This window comes from Mastomys coucha, unplaced genomic scaffold (genome assembly GCF_008632895.1).
Source record: "Mastomys coucha isolate ucsf_1 unplaced genomic scaffold, UCSF_Mcou_1 pScaffold7, whole genome shotgun sequence".
NCBI lineage: Eukaryota > Metazoa > Chordata > Mammalia > Rodentia > Muridae > Mastomys > Mastomys coucha.
This window is the reverse complement of record NW_022196913.1, coordinates 39,598,194-39,611,010: the sequence shown is the minus strand read 5'-3', so window position 1 is coordinate 39,611,010 and position 12,817 is coordinate 39,598,194. Positions and strand designations below refer to the sequence as shown.

The following is a 12,817-nucleotide window of genomic DNA, read 5'->3' as shown; positions in this document are numbered from 1 at the left end:
GGAAGGGGGAGGGAGGGAGGAGGGAGGGAGAGAGAGAGCCAGAGGGGTCTTCCTTTTCTCAGAGGAGAATGGGATGGGGGGTGGGGGAAGGAGCTGTGAGAGGGGGGACTAGACGGAGAGGGTGCCTGATATTGGGATGTAAAATGAACAAATAAATAAATTAATTAATTTTAGAAAGCAACTAGAAAGGAACACTTATGCAAATGTGATTGAAGGATAGGCCAATCTCCAATGGGTAGTCAAATGTGACAGTGTTGCCTGCATGAATTTTGCTTTAGAATCATGAAGCATACCCAAGTAAAGGAGAGACTATTGCAGGAAGCTGAGAAAGTGAAACCTGGATTGCATTGTAGACCTCACGATGTTGGAGATGCCAGAGTCATGGAACAACTGCCTAGGAGTGCTACAGACAGTAAATGGCTCCAGGCCAAGAGAGAAGTGTATGGCAGGCAGCAAAGCTGGAAGGGAAGAGCCACTTCATCATCAGACATGCAGCAAAGGATTTAAAGTTCGACACTGCATTGTCATCTTGCCTTATCCAGTATTTCTTCATTATATCCTCATTCCCTCATATTGGTAATGTATATTCTTTGCCACTGTATGTTAGACATAATGTGATCTGCTTTTTGTTTTTATTTTGCCAGGGGCTGCAATTAAGTGATTTCTTCCCCCCTCCCTTTTCTCTCTTGCTGTGGCCCCCACTCACTCCAGGCCCTGCTTGCTCCAGGCCCCGGTAGCTCTGGTCCTTAGGTTTTTTTTATTATTATTATTTGTTTCTCATTATGGATGGTTGTGAGCCACCATGTGGTTGCTGGGATTTGAATTCATGACTTCTGGAAGAGCAGTAAGTGCTCTTAACTGCTGAGTCATCTCACCAGCCCCAATTAAGTGATTTCTTTAATCTCAGAAAATACTTTGGAGACTGAAAGATTATAGTGACTCTTGAACTTGAACTAAACACATTTCATAGTACGGTATAGCCAGAAAACTATCAAGTCCAGGGAGTGAAAGTTGGTAGTTTGGGTGAGAATGGCCTCCATAGGCTCCATACTTGCCTCCTCCCTCAATTAGTGGAACTATTTAGGAATTATTAGGAGGTGTGGCCTTGTTGGACGAGGTTTATTACTGGGGTCAGATTTTGAAGTTTCAAGATTTATGCCATTTAAATAGAATCCCTCTCCCCTCTCTGCCTCATAGTTCTCTCTCATGATATGAGCTCTTGGCTACTGCTCCAGCACCGTGCCTGCCTGCTGTCCATGATTTCCAAGTACTCTAACACTCTGAAAGTGTAAGCACCAAATTAAACATTTTCTTTTATAAGTTGCCTTGGTATGGTGTTTTTACCATATCAAGCAATAAAAAGGTAACTACGTTAGAGGCTTTAAATGGGAGAAAGTTGCTTCTTGAGGGAAAAAAAAGCAGATTTATGAACAGGAAGTATGATTCAATGGGTAATTAACCTCAAGTCTATCAGTATACGTGTTCTGTGGCCTCTTTTTAAACAGATGTTTTTGGTAGTTGACAATCAGTTAGTGTAACTTATAACCTGACACTGGGGAATTTATAAGAAAAATAAGCTCATTTTCTCAAAATGTCAACAGTGTGGCATTGTGGAGGCATCTTTTGGTGAGGCAGAGCAGGAAACTAGAGGGAGCTCACTTTACAGCAAAGTCACTTCTGAGATGGCCACTAATCTAATAATTTATTAGTCTATAAATAGATTAACCCATTCTGGAGGGTTCTGCTTTCTCAAAGGTCCTATTTCCAAATACTGTTAACATATGAATGTGGAAATTATGCCACAATGCCAAGTGTTCATGCTTCACACAAACAGGCAAGCCAGAAGACAAGGACCTAAAGCAGCTTCGGGGAGCTTCAGCCTTGCTTCTGGCCTAGTCTTATTTCAATTAAACAATTAATGGTAAGAAGGTCTCTAATGTAGCATGTTGAGCTGCTGTCTCAGTTATCAACAACTAGTAGAAATCCCTGTCTCAAACAGGCTTGTATACTAATAAAGCAAATTCTCTCCTCTCTCTCTCTCTCTCTCTCTCTCTCTCTCTCTCTCTCTCTCTCTCTCCTCTCTCTCTCTCTCTCTCTCTCTCTCTCTCTCTCTCTCTCTCTCTCTCTCTCTCTCTCTCTCTCCATAATAGGTTCTGAAGACTGGTTAATGCAGAAGAGGAGCAGGATCAGAACAAGCCATCTCACGATAACAGTATTGGCTTCAACCACAAGCTAGAGGCAAGGTAGGCTGCAGCAACTGAGCAACTATAGGGCCAGGCATACATCTAAGACAATGGCCTTCCCCAGAAGTCAACAGTAGCATTTCTCAGGTATATACCTGGAGTTTGTTCATTGGAAACCATAGTCTAAGTAACCCCTGGAAGAGACCACAGTTAGATAAGAGTTCTTAGAATCCTCCATCTGGGTGGGGCTAGGGCATTTGGTAAAACACAGAAGACAGATAACAAGAAGAGGATTCTGATCAGAAGGAGAGTGTGAACAAAGTAGTTGTGGCAGAAGACGCCAGTGTCAACCATATTTACCTTCCAAGAGCTATACAATTCTCGGCCAATTGACAGTGGACCCAAGTGGTGTGTAGCAGCCAAGGTGAAACAGGCAAGCATGGGAGATAGTTTAACTTGGGATCTTCATTTGGCTTGGGGTTTTATGCACACATATATGCACGCACACACGCGCGCGCGCACACACACACACTTTGTATTAATATGGTATTACACACCTTGTAATAATGTGCTATGCAACCTATTCCTTCTTCTCTACAGACCATGCACACAAAGCCTTCTCCTAACTGCACCTAGCAACCTCAGAACTCCTAGTCTCCTCATTGCCATTTTTGAACAATGCTATGAGTTTCTCCATCCATGGTAACAACTAAGTTTAAATAGTTTCTATTTGAGTGTATTCCAAACATATCTAGGTATGAATAATAGAAGGGTTGATCAGTTCTGATTTAGTTTGGGGTGCATGCACAGCAAGATAAAACTATGTCCTTTAAGTAATATTTTAAGAAGATTCTCCTACTTATCATCTTATGCCTGTGGATTAGGGTGCTTGTACATGATTAAAATCAGGGGTGTTATGAGAAGGGATATGTACAGTAGAGAAATGATTATCTAATCTAGTGAATCAAAATAGAGAACCACTCAAGACTACTTCCCTTAGTAACCAGACCCTTCTTCCTTTAGATCTCATAAAAGGAAATGCCAGGCTGTAGCTTGGGGCTCTTAAGTACTCTCACTCATGTCTTGATGGTGTATTCCTGTGTAACTTGCACTATTGCAACACACCAAATAGTTACCTTACTTCTGCAAATTTTTGAGTCCCTATTTTTAGTTCATTGAATAAAAGACTAAGAATGTAGAAATGCCTGGCCCAGGCCCCCACCACTGGGACCATAGTTGTTGAGCCAGGCAAAAGTCCAAAGGGTAAGAAAATAAAATTCTCTTTATCTTATGGCCATTAGGACATGAGAACACTCCAGTTCTCTTTTTCATCCTGATGAAAAATGGTTACTCAGTCTGACTGAATAGAACCGTTAGACTAATCTGCTCATCCTCCCGAATGAGGCTGGTTGCACTTAAGACATTTTCCACTAACTCTCTGCTGGGAACAAAAATGGCAGCAAGATGGAGGAAACACAACCACCACCGAGATAAAGTTCTTCTTCTCTCAATATTATTTCTGCTTTCTGGACCAAAACCTAACTCTTGCAGCAGTAGGCAGGGATTTTTTTTCCAAGCTCTCTCTCTCTCTTTCTCTCTCTCTCTCTCTCTCTCTCTCTCTCTCTCCATATATATATGTATATACATGTATATATACACATATATATATGTATATATGTATATATATATATATATCACAGAAATAATTGTTCAAGCTTTACTATTCTTGAAATTAAAGCATTAAAGAATGGGACTTAATGCTCATACTATGTTTCACTTGACTGATTCACAGCTCCATGAAGACTCATTCAATTTGAAAAGCTTTCATCTCTCTCTCTCTCTCTCTCTCTCTCTCTCTCTCTCTCTCTCTTTCTCTCTCTCTCTCTCTGCATAAGGATTCGACCCACTTCACTATGCTTGCTCAACTATCTGTTTTTAAAATTCTGCTGTCTACTGTCACCAATATGAATAACATGTGGCTTCCTCGTGTCTTAGCCTCTCACGAGTACTTTAAACATCTCATCACTAAACTTTGGAAGCTTCATCTTTTCAACTAATGAAGTCTCTGCATAAAGAATTCAAGGGGCCCTGCCCTCTCTGTGATATGAGTTGGATTAATCCCCCCACATCTAGATAATATTCACCCCCTAACTGAAGCAAGCATATGGAGCATGTAATGAATTATTCTGACATCATTGCTTTCCCACATTCTGAGAAGGAAGAAGATAATTTTAGATCATGGTGCTTTCTTAACTCATTTGATTGATCATGTAACCTGCCAGGACCCTTTTGTGATGAGGATAATAAGTATAATAAGCCATTATTCTTACCTCTAGATACAACTTCTTCCCCAAGGCTCATTCAGGCAGTGACTTGACACATGACTCATTGTCTTTCACGGGAGGCTCACTTGGCAGGAGACCAAATTCTCCAACTAGAGAATAGTCAAAAGCCAACACCTGTAAAACCAGGAGTACTCTAGCCAGAAAGAGGACATAAACGGAGGAGGAACTCAACACAGTGAATTTGCACAGAAAGAGCATCCCTAGCTGGGGATGCTATGATGGCTTTTACCTCTAAGTTCAGCTTTCAGGAAGCTGAAGCAGAAGGATTTACTGAGTTTGAGATCAGCCTGGTTGACAAATTAATAAGGTGCAGGCTAACCTGGACAATGTGAGGGTCTCTCCCTCTCCTTCTCCCTCCCCCCTCACTCTTCATCTCCCTGCCCCCATCCCCATCCCTGTCCCTGTCTGTCCCTGTCCTTCTCCCTTGCCTTCTTCCTCTCTTTCTCCCTCCTCTTCTCCTTCCTCGTTTCCCTCTTCTTCCCTCTCCTCTCTTCCCCCTCTCATGAACAGTGGCCATGCCTGGGTAACATAACCCAAACTAGAAAACAGAATGTAGTCAGCACCTGGGAGCTCTCCTGCCTTTTGGTCACTGGTCACTCCCTGCTTGCAAGAAAACGAACACCATCCTTCCTTGCATCAACATAGAGGCGAGTTTTGCCTGGTTTTGAACTTTGTGCAAATGGAATGATGTCATATGCTTGCCTTCTTGTTGTCAAGTGACTTTTTTCCTGGGGAGACATAAAGGACCATTTCACCCATCCACCCCAGATAAGTCACTAGCAAGCTAAGACAGGGTTCCAGCTTGGTGAACCAGCGTGTTTATTAGTTTTGTGTTGCTTTTACAGGAGTGTTGCTGTCTCCCCTAAGTTTGTTAGGTGGGACTTTCAGCAGTTGATTGGTCCAGTGCATGGCGCCTTCAGACTGGAATTAACCTTCTTTCAAAAAATAACTAGAGTCCTTCCCATGAAGGGCATGGTGAGAGAAGAGACTGTCTCTAAAGTAGGAAGACAGTCCAACCCCCCCTCCCCCCGGCCTTCTAGACTAGCTCTTCCAGCATCCGGAACTTTGAAGAACAGGTGTCTGGAGTTTTACTTTAAGCCTGGATGTGGCCATTTGTCACAGCATCTCAAGCCATTTTGATTGCAGAAGAGAAGCTTAGGAAGCAGCTGCACAGCCCAGCAACAGTTTCCTCAGATATGTTTTCACCAGCAGCGAGACTGGGTTCCTTGCTCATGCTGGCTCTCTGGAGAAAGACTGGAGTCTTCCTAGAATCTTGTGCTGGTGAATAAGGTCGAATCCCTGTTCATGTTCCTGGCTGTATGGACAGTCTCTCTGGTGGCCTGTCTGTTCAGATCTTTTTCCTTTACTGTTTTTAAATTAATCCGCAAATGTTTTTGTTTTGAACATTGTTTGTGTGTATGTGTGTGTGTATGTTTATGTGTGTGCGTTGCCACACAGGTGCCAACAGCATGCACATGGAGGTCAGAGGACAACTAGTGGGATTCGGTTCTCTGGTTACACCGGGGATCCTGGAGATTGAACTGGGGTTGGTGCAGGTTTCTCACAGGCCATCAAAGGTTTTATTAGATGAAATTATAAGAGCAAACTACAATTTAAAATATCAAAATGAAGGAGAGATTTTGGTCAGCATTACTGTTGTACATAGAAGCCAAATGAGAGAAAAACATCCTGTAAATGTGAGTCTGGAGTTAATATTTTTAATTTTTTGGCATGGCAAATTTTAAGCAAAGTACAAACTTTATTTTTACCATGTTGTTTTACTACTTGTATCTGTCAGCATATTTTGTAAATATTGATAGCATTATACCACTGAGAACAAAAGTTCCTGGAAAAAAGCTCACCTTCCACTGAACCTTCTGCAAGGCTAGTTAGTTATGGAGAGACTGGAATGTGGCAAGACCAAAGCCTAATTACCATTCATCTTGGGCTATCCTTGGCTGCCCTAATAGCCATTCCTTGCTCACCTCTTTCTGACCCATTATCCTGTGACTCAAAGGTGAAATTTTTTGTTTTTGTTTTTGTTTTTGTTTTTTGAGACGGTGTTTCTCTGAGTAGCCCTGGCTGTCCTGGAACTCACTCTGTAGACCAGGCTGACCTCGAACTCAGAAATCCACCTGCCTCTGCCTCTCAAGTGCTGGGATTAAAGGCGTGCACCACCACTGCAAAACTAGGTGAAATCTCTTGGAATGCATTAACTAGCAAGATACTAAATCCCACCAACCAAAAGGTTAGCAGTTTCATCAGACAGCATATGAAACCCACAACAGAGATTTTCCACCCAGCACAGGCACACACAAACCTGATGTTTGCATTAGTGTACTTGAAAAGTGCCCTTACTTGTGACTTTCTTTGCTATGTGACTATAAATCATTCTGAAACTGCTGACACATTGAAACATGGGACCCAGGTAACCTGAATCTCTATTCTGGGCCATAGTCATTCATATGTGTTTCCAGAATAAAGTTTTCTTTAAGAGCTGTGTGACTATGTTAATCCTCTGTCCCATAAACAGGCACAAATATTATAATAATTTTAAAAAGTTATCATTCAGCCCTGTAATTGTAGATGTTCAAATGGCTGAGGCAAAGCGATCAAGGTCAGCTTGAGGAAATTAGTGAAACCTTGCCTCAAAATTTTAAAAAGGCAGGTGATTGTGTGCATGTGCGTGTTAGAGAGCTTTCCTTGCATTCATGAAGTCCTGGGTTCAATTTGTAAACAAAATAAATGTGAACACAGCAATTAACTGACCCACAGAGCCTAAAACTAAACAGAGCTGAAGTGAAAAGGAATTTATTCTAAGCCAACAGAGCATCCTTGCAAATGGGAAAAAGCCCTTGTATTACAGAGACTCACTTCATAGAACATTCTTCCTTTTCCTCATTGCCATGTGAGGACTTGCGTGTCTGTCTATATTCGAGACACAAGTCTGAAATAAGTCCCCTCTAGCTGGGCTTGGTTTATAATCTCTCTTCTACCACTGCCTTCAGTCCTCAAAAGTATTTTAGCTGAGTACGTGGGATCCTCCCTTCTCCAAAGTGTTCACTGCTGTGCATCCTGCTGGAGATCTGCCCTCAGGCCAGGAAGATCACTTCCTGTTGTTCTCAGATGCTCTTTGTTTCCTCATCACTTGTAAACCCACAATCCACTAGAAATTTATTACTCTTCCTGCCAAGAGTCTCCAGGGCCTTTAAGTTTGTTTTTATAAGAAAATATCCTTTTTGACTCTAACCTGTAAAAGAATAAAGTTAGGAGAACCTCATTTTAACGATGTGAGCAGCAGCACACTTCCTGGTGCTCCGGTTCTCCTGAAGCTGGACATTTTGTATTTGTCCCTGCCCAGCTTGCTCTTTCTCACTAAAGATCTGCATAAAAGTGGCCACTAAGAACCAGGCCACACAGACCATACCAGGCTGCCTTGAAATCTCTGCCAAAAGTCTGTAAGGGCTAGCAAACCGTGTGCTGAAGTTTGGCAGAGCTTTCTGGAATTCATTGTGGATTGAAGACACTCCTCTATCTTGTAATTTTCTTCTCGGTTATTTTTCTGAAACCAAGCCTGAACATAAAGACTTTCCTATTATCTTGATCTAGTACTCCTTCCTGCAGTTCAACATGGAGCCATGGGTCACCAACCTGCTCTAGTCCCTGAAGACATTTGATGTTCTGGTCAGTCAGCATGTGGCTGCATTGCTTCTGGCCTGGGACAGCCCCTCCTCTGGGCACATTGTTTACTCGCTGGGTAGTAAAGCTCTCTTCTGCATAAGATAGGAAGTTTCAGCTTGGCTCTCTGCCAGCATAGATCTCAGCAGCTGGACTGGCTGTGTGTCCCTGAGGAACGGTGGGCTGTTCTCAGAATTTGTCCCCTTTCTCCTCTCTTCTCAGCCCTGCGTGGTGTATTCTCTGCAATGATGCTCACCTTCTTTGTTATCCTGATGGATCTGGCCATTCTGGGGTTGTTGGAAATACTTTTCCTGTGACATATAGTGACACTTTCTGCCTCCTTTCTCTTTTTATGTCAGTTATATGTAAACTTCAGTGGCTTTACTGGGCAGTCATTTTGAACTAAAATAGCTCTGTTCATTACAAAAAGTAGATTTGATATTAAGCTTAGTGGTTGAAGTGGGGAAATTTCTGGTTTCTTGGTGACTCAACTGTGTCATGTGATATTTTTCTGGAAGCTGTCTGGTGGAAAGGTATGTGATTTTTGCTGGAGTGGACACTTGAGAGGACATGTAATATTTGGAAAGATTATAAGTATAACCCAACTGACACTTTGGCATTGTTTTGCCTTATTGGTCTTCCTTGGGCTTCTCTGACATTGGGCTTCACTGACGACCTTCTGGCATTGGTTAACCTTGTTGGTCTCTGTTGGACTTTGCTGATGTGGTGTTCATTGACAATGCCCTGGCATGAGTTTGCACAGTTTTTTCATTGATCTTTGCTTGTTGTGACTTTGTAGTGAGAAACATACCAAAGAATTTTGGTTGTGTTCTGACTGGTTCTTGCTGCTCCAGAAGACTCGTGCAGATCAGCAGAGCCTCAAAGTTTCTTCTGGATCAAGATGCTGATGTTAATTCCTGTTTAGTGTTTTGCTAGTGGACTGGATTGCAGACAATGGAGACTGTAATCACCCCCAAGGAGCTACTTCTAAATAGGCCCATGTCCTCCTTATCCGATTAGCTATACTCCTCCCCTACCTTTGGTTGGTGACCTATAAGGGAGGCTGAAGCATTTAAGAACATTTATTAAAGTAGGTTTTGAAAAATATAACCCTTCAGGTTGTGCTACCTATAATCTCAGTACTGGGGAGCCTGAAGTAGAAGGGTCATGGGTTTGATGCCAGCCTGGGCTACATGGCCAGACCCTTGTCTTCACAAAAAAGAAAATAGGTTTACTTTTAAGAAAATACATCAGAGTTTTAGGACCTTGTTGCTTTATTTGAAGGCATGGTGTCTTGGTCGCTGCTCTATTTCTATAAAGAGACATCATGACCAAGGCAACAATAATAAGAGAAAATATTTAATTGGAGGCTTTACAGTTTCTGAGGCTTGGCCGATTATCATCAGGGTAGAAGTGTGGAGGCATGTAGGCAAATGTCGGAGAAGTAGTGGAATACTCTATTCTAATCTGAAGGCACAGGCTCTGAGCTTGGCTTGGGCTTTTGAAACTTCAAAGCTCACCCCCAGGGACACACTTCCTCCAGCAAAACATTTCAAATAGTAGCACTTTCAGATGTCCAAGCACTCAAATCTATGAGCCTATGGTGACCATTTTCATCCAAACCACTGCATTGTATAACTTGGCCCCTACAGGTTTGTAGTCATATCATGACACAAACCTACATTCAATCCAAGTTCAAAAGTTCCCATTGTCTATAACAGTCTCCATACTTTTTAAAAAACCCAAAGTTCAAGTCTTTTCTGAGACTCATCACAGTCTCTTAATTGTAACCCCTATAAAATCAAAATAAAAAAATAGATTACATACTTCTAACATGCAATGGGACACTGAATATACAATATCATTACAAAAGAACCATAGTGAGGAACTAATGGACCAAAGCAAGTCCAAACACCAACAGGGAAATTCCAGACTCTGCATCTCCATGTCTGATGTCAAAGGATTCTTCAGATCTCTAAATCCTTTCAGCTTTATTGTTCTCTCTCTTGAGCTGGCTCCATGGGTCTTCGGTAAATATCCCATGACTTTAGCATCCCCAGCATTTTGGAGTCTCCAGGGCAGTCTAGCCTTTACCTTCACAGTGCCATGCATGGCCTCTCTGTGCCTCCATGCAGGGACACCCCACCACATACCTGGCCTTAGTGGCTTTCCTTAGCCACAGAGGGAGATTTCATAACCACCCCCTTGCATCCTTGACCCTAAAGACAGAACCATGTGACCAAAACTGACAAATTGTTCTGCTTGCTCCATTTGGCTCCCTCACTCAGATACATTTTATCAGCTTTCTCTTTCAGATGGTGTCCTTTACTGCTTAAGCTGTTCTTTAATTCTTTTTCACAAGTTGGAAACTTAGTTAGATGGGGTCTTGCTCTGAGGTCACCACTACCTTTGCTCTAACTATAATCAGTCTTCTCTTTAAACTTATACCTCCTTGACCATGGCTCCATTACACTTCCTGGTGCTCTTTTATCTCCTCAAACTCTACATATTGTATTTTCCTTGCCCAACTTGCTCTTTTTCATTATTGATCTGCAAAAATGTGGCCACTAATAATCATGCAACACATGGTGGTGGTGGTGGGGGGGGCTGTCTTAAAGTCTCTGCCAAGAGTCATTAATCCAAAACTCTTAAATTTAGTCTCAGGCAGATTTTTTTATTTGACAGGAGCAAAAAGTAACCATATATCCTTTGCCAAAATATCACAATGGTCTCTAGGACACTTATTAATATCCTTTCCCACTGAAAAGTTTTTGTGCTGAGCCCCTACAGTTCAATTCCCCTTCAGTTCTGTCTTCCATGGTCCTACAAGTGTGGCCCATTAAGCCAATATGAAACCATCCAATGGTTTTCCAAATTCAAAGTCCTAAAGTCCACATTCCACCAAGTAGCACAGCCAAGCCTGTCAAAGCAATACCGTGCTCCCTGGTACCAATTTCTTTCTTGGCTGCTGTAGTATTGCTGTGAAGAGACATTACGACCAAGGCAACTGTAATAAAAGAAAACATTTAATTGGAGACTTGCCTATAGTTTCATAAGTTTAGTTCATTATGGCACAAAGCATGGTGTTATGCAGTGAGACACTGGAGCAGAAGCTGAGAACTACATCCTAGTCCATAGGCAGAGAGAAACTCTGAGTTTGGCTTGAACAATTGAAACTTCAAAGTCCACCCACAGTGACACACTTCCTCCAATAAGGCCCCACCTCTTAATTCTTTCAAATAAAGCCACTTCCTGGTGACTCCACATTCAAATCTGTGAGCCTATGGAGGCCATTCTCATTCAAACACTGACTTTCTCCTATAATGAAAGGCAAGTTTTATAAAGCTTTCTTCCAAGAAGGAACTAGAAATTAACTGGGTCTCATGTGGCAGGATAGAAAGGCAGGGAGAATTCTGGAGCCATGGGAGGGGAAAGAAGCCCCTCACTCCAGTGTCTGGTTGAAGGCTCCCCCAGAACTCCAACAATTATCTACATTTGCTTCATGCCCTCTGAAGTAAATGGACATATTCTAACCCCTGTAAAAACCTAGGGACTCCTGGTTTTATTTTACCACACTGTAATCACATTCAATCCAAGAATGACTGCCAAAAAGAGATATACAAATAGAGGCAGGGAGGATGGCTTGTAAACAGGTCAAACAAATAAATTCCAAAATCTTTCAAACTCCTAAAATCTTCAAAGTTCCTACACACAAACACCAGGACGATGAAGCAGATTGGGCTTCGAGATGGCTACATCCATACTCTCAGGCTTGTCTTTCTTCCTTAAATTCTCTTGCTTAACATCTATTAAAAATGTTTTTTCAATAAACTCCATCTCTCTTTCACACTGGTTCTTCCTGAAATTTTCTCTCTTGGGAAGACAAGGATTCCACTCTACTAGAATACCCTACCTTTAGATATCAAGGGAACTCCTTGAGCTGTTACTGGGGCAGCATGGGGCCACAGCTTCACCCTCACTGACAAAGCCAAAGAGCACTCTGTGCTGCCCCAGGACAAAAGCAAGAGAACTTCCCTAGGATGATTCTGGTTCTAGCCACCATCACAACCATGTAACCTGGATCTTACCAGTCAGCAACACAGCTATCTCATAAGTTAGATGAAGGGACAAAGTAGCTTGAGTACTGATAAGCCTTGCCAGGTGGCTGATGAAACCTCAGAGCTGTGTGACAGCAAGATATCATCTGACCAATAAAACAGGGAGGGAAAGTAATTAGTCCAAACCTGGTAGTACCTACACAGCCAAGCACTGCTAACGAAGTCTTGCTTTATTACAATGGCAGGTTCATATGTCAGCTTTGAAAACTTCCCTCTCTAGTGCTAGAAACATGAGACATCAAGAACAGCTGGAAAACCTAATACAGGGATAAAAGAGGCAAGTAAACTCTGTTTTGGAAAAACCTTGATCCATTCCTGGACTTCCCCACTTCTCCTCTGCCTTAACTGAATAACTCTCTCTACCAAGAAACTTTACTCCCAACACAAGCCGTTCATGACCTAGCCATGCCACTCTCTGCAGATGACTGCCTTGAGTATGTATTTTGGCCGTACAATAAACCTCCCATAATTCTTTTTTTTTTTTTTTTTTTTT

The 12,817-nt window shown here is 42.2% G+C and overlaps 1 long non-coding RNA gene across 4 annotated transcripts in view; it reads right to left on the bottom strand.

Moving 5' to 3' along the window:
* Positions 1-12,817, bottom strand: part of LOC116082431 — a 60,143-nt gene that overhangs the window by 9,567 nt on the left and 37,759 nt on the right. For 2 of the 4 annotated variants that reach the window (XR_004115296.1, XR_004115299.1), the window contains 2 exons: positions 5,092-5,256; positions 4,514-4,661 (listed from right to left, as the gene is read on the bottom strand). This is a non-coding gene — a long non-coding RNA (uncharacterized LOC116082431). The remainder of the gene's footprint in view (positions 1-4,513; positions 4,662-5,091; positions 5,257-12,817) is intronic. The other 2 variants (XR_004115300.1, XR_004115298.1) reach the window with 2 other exon arrangements.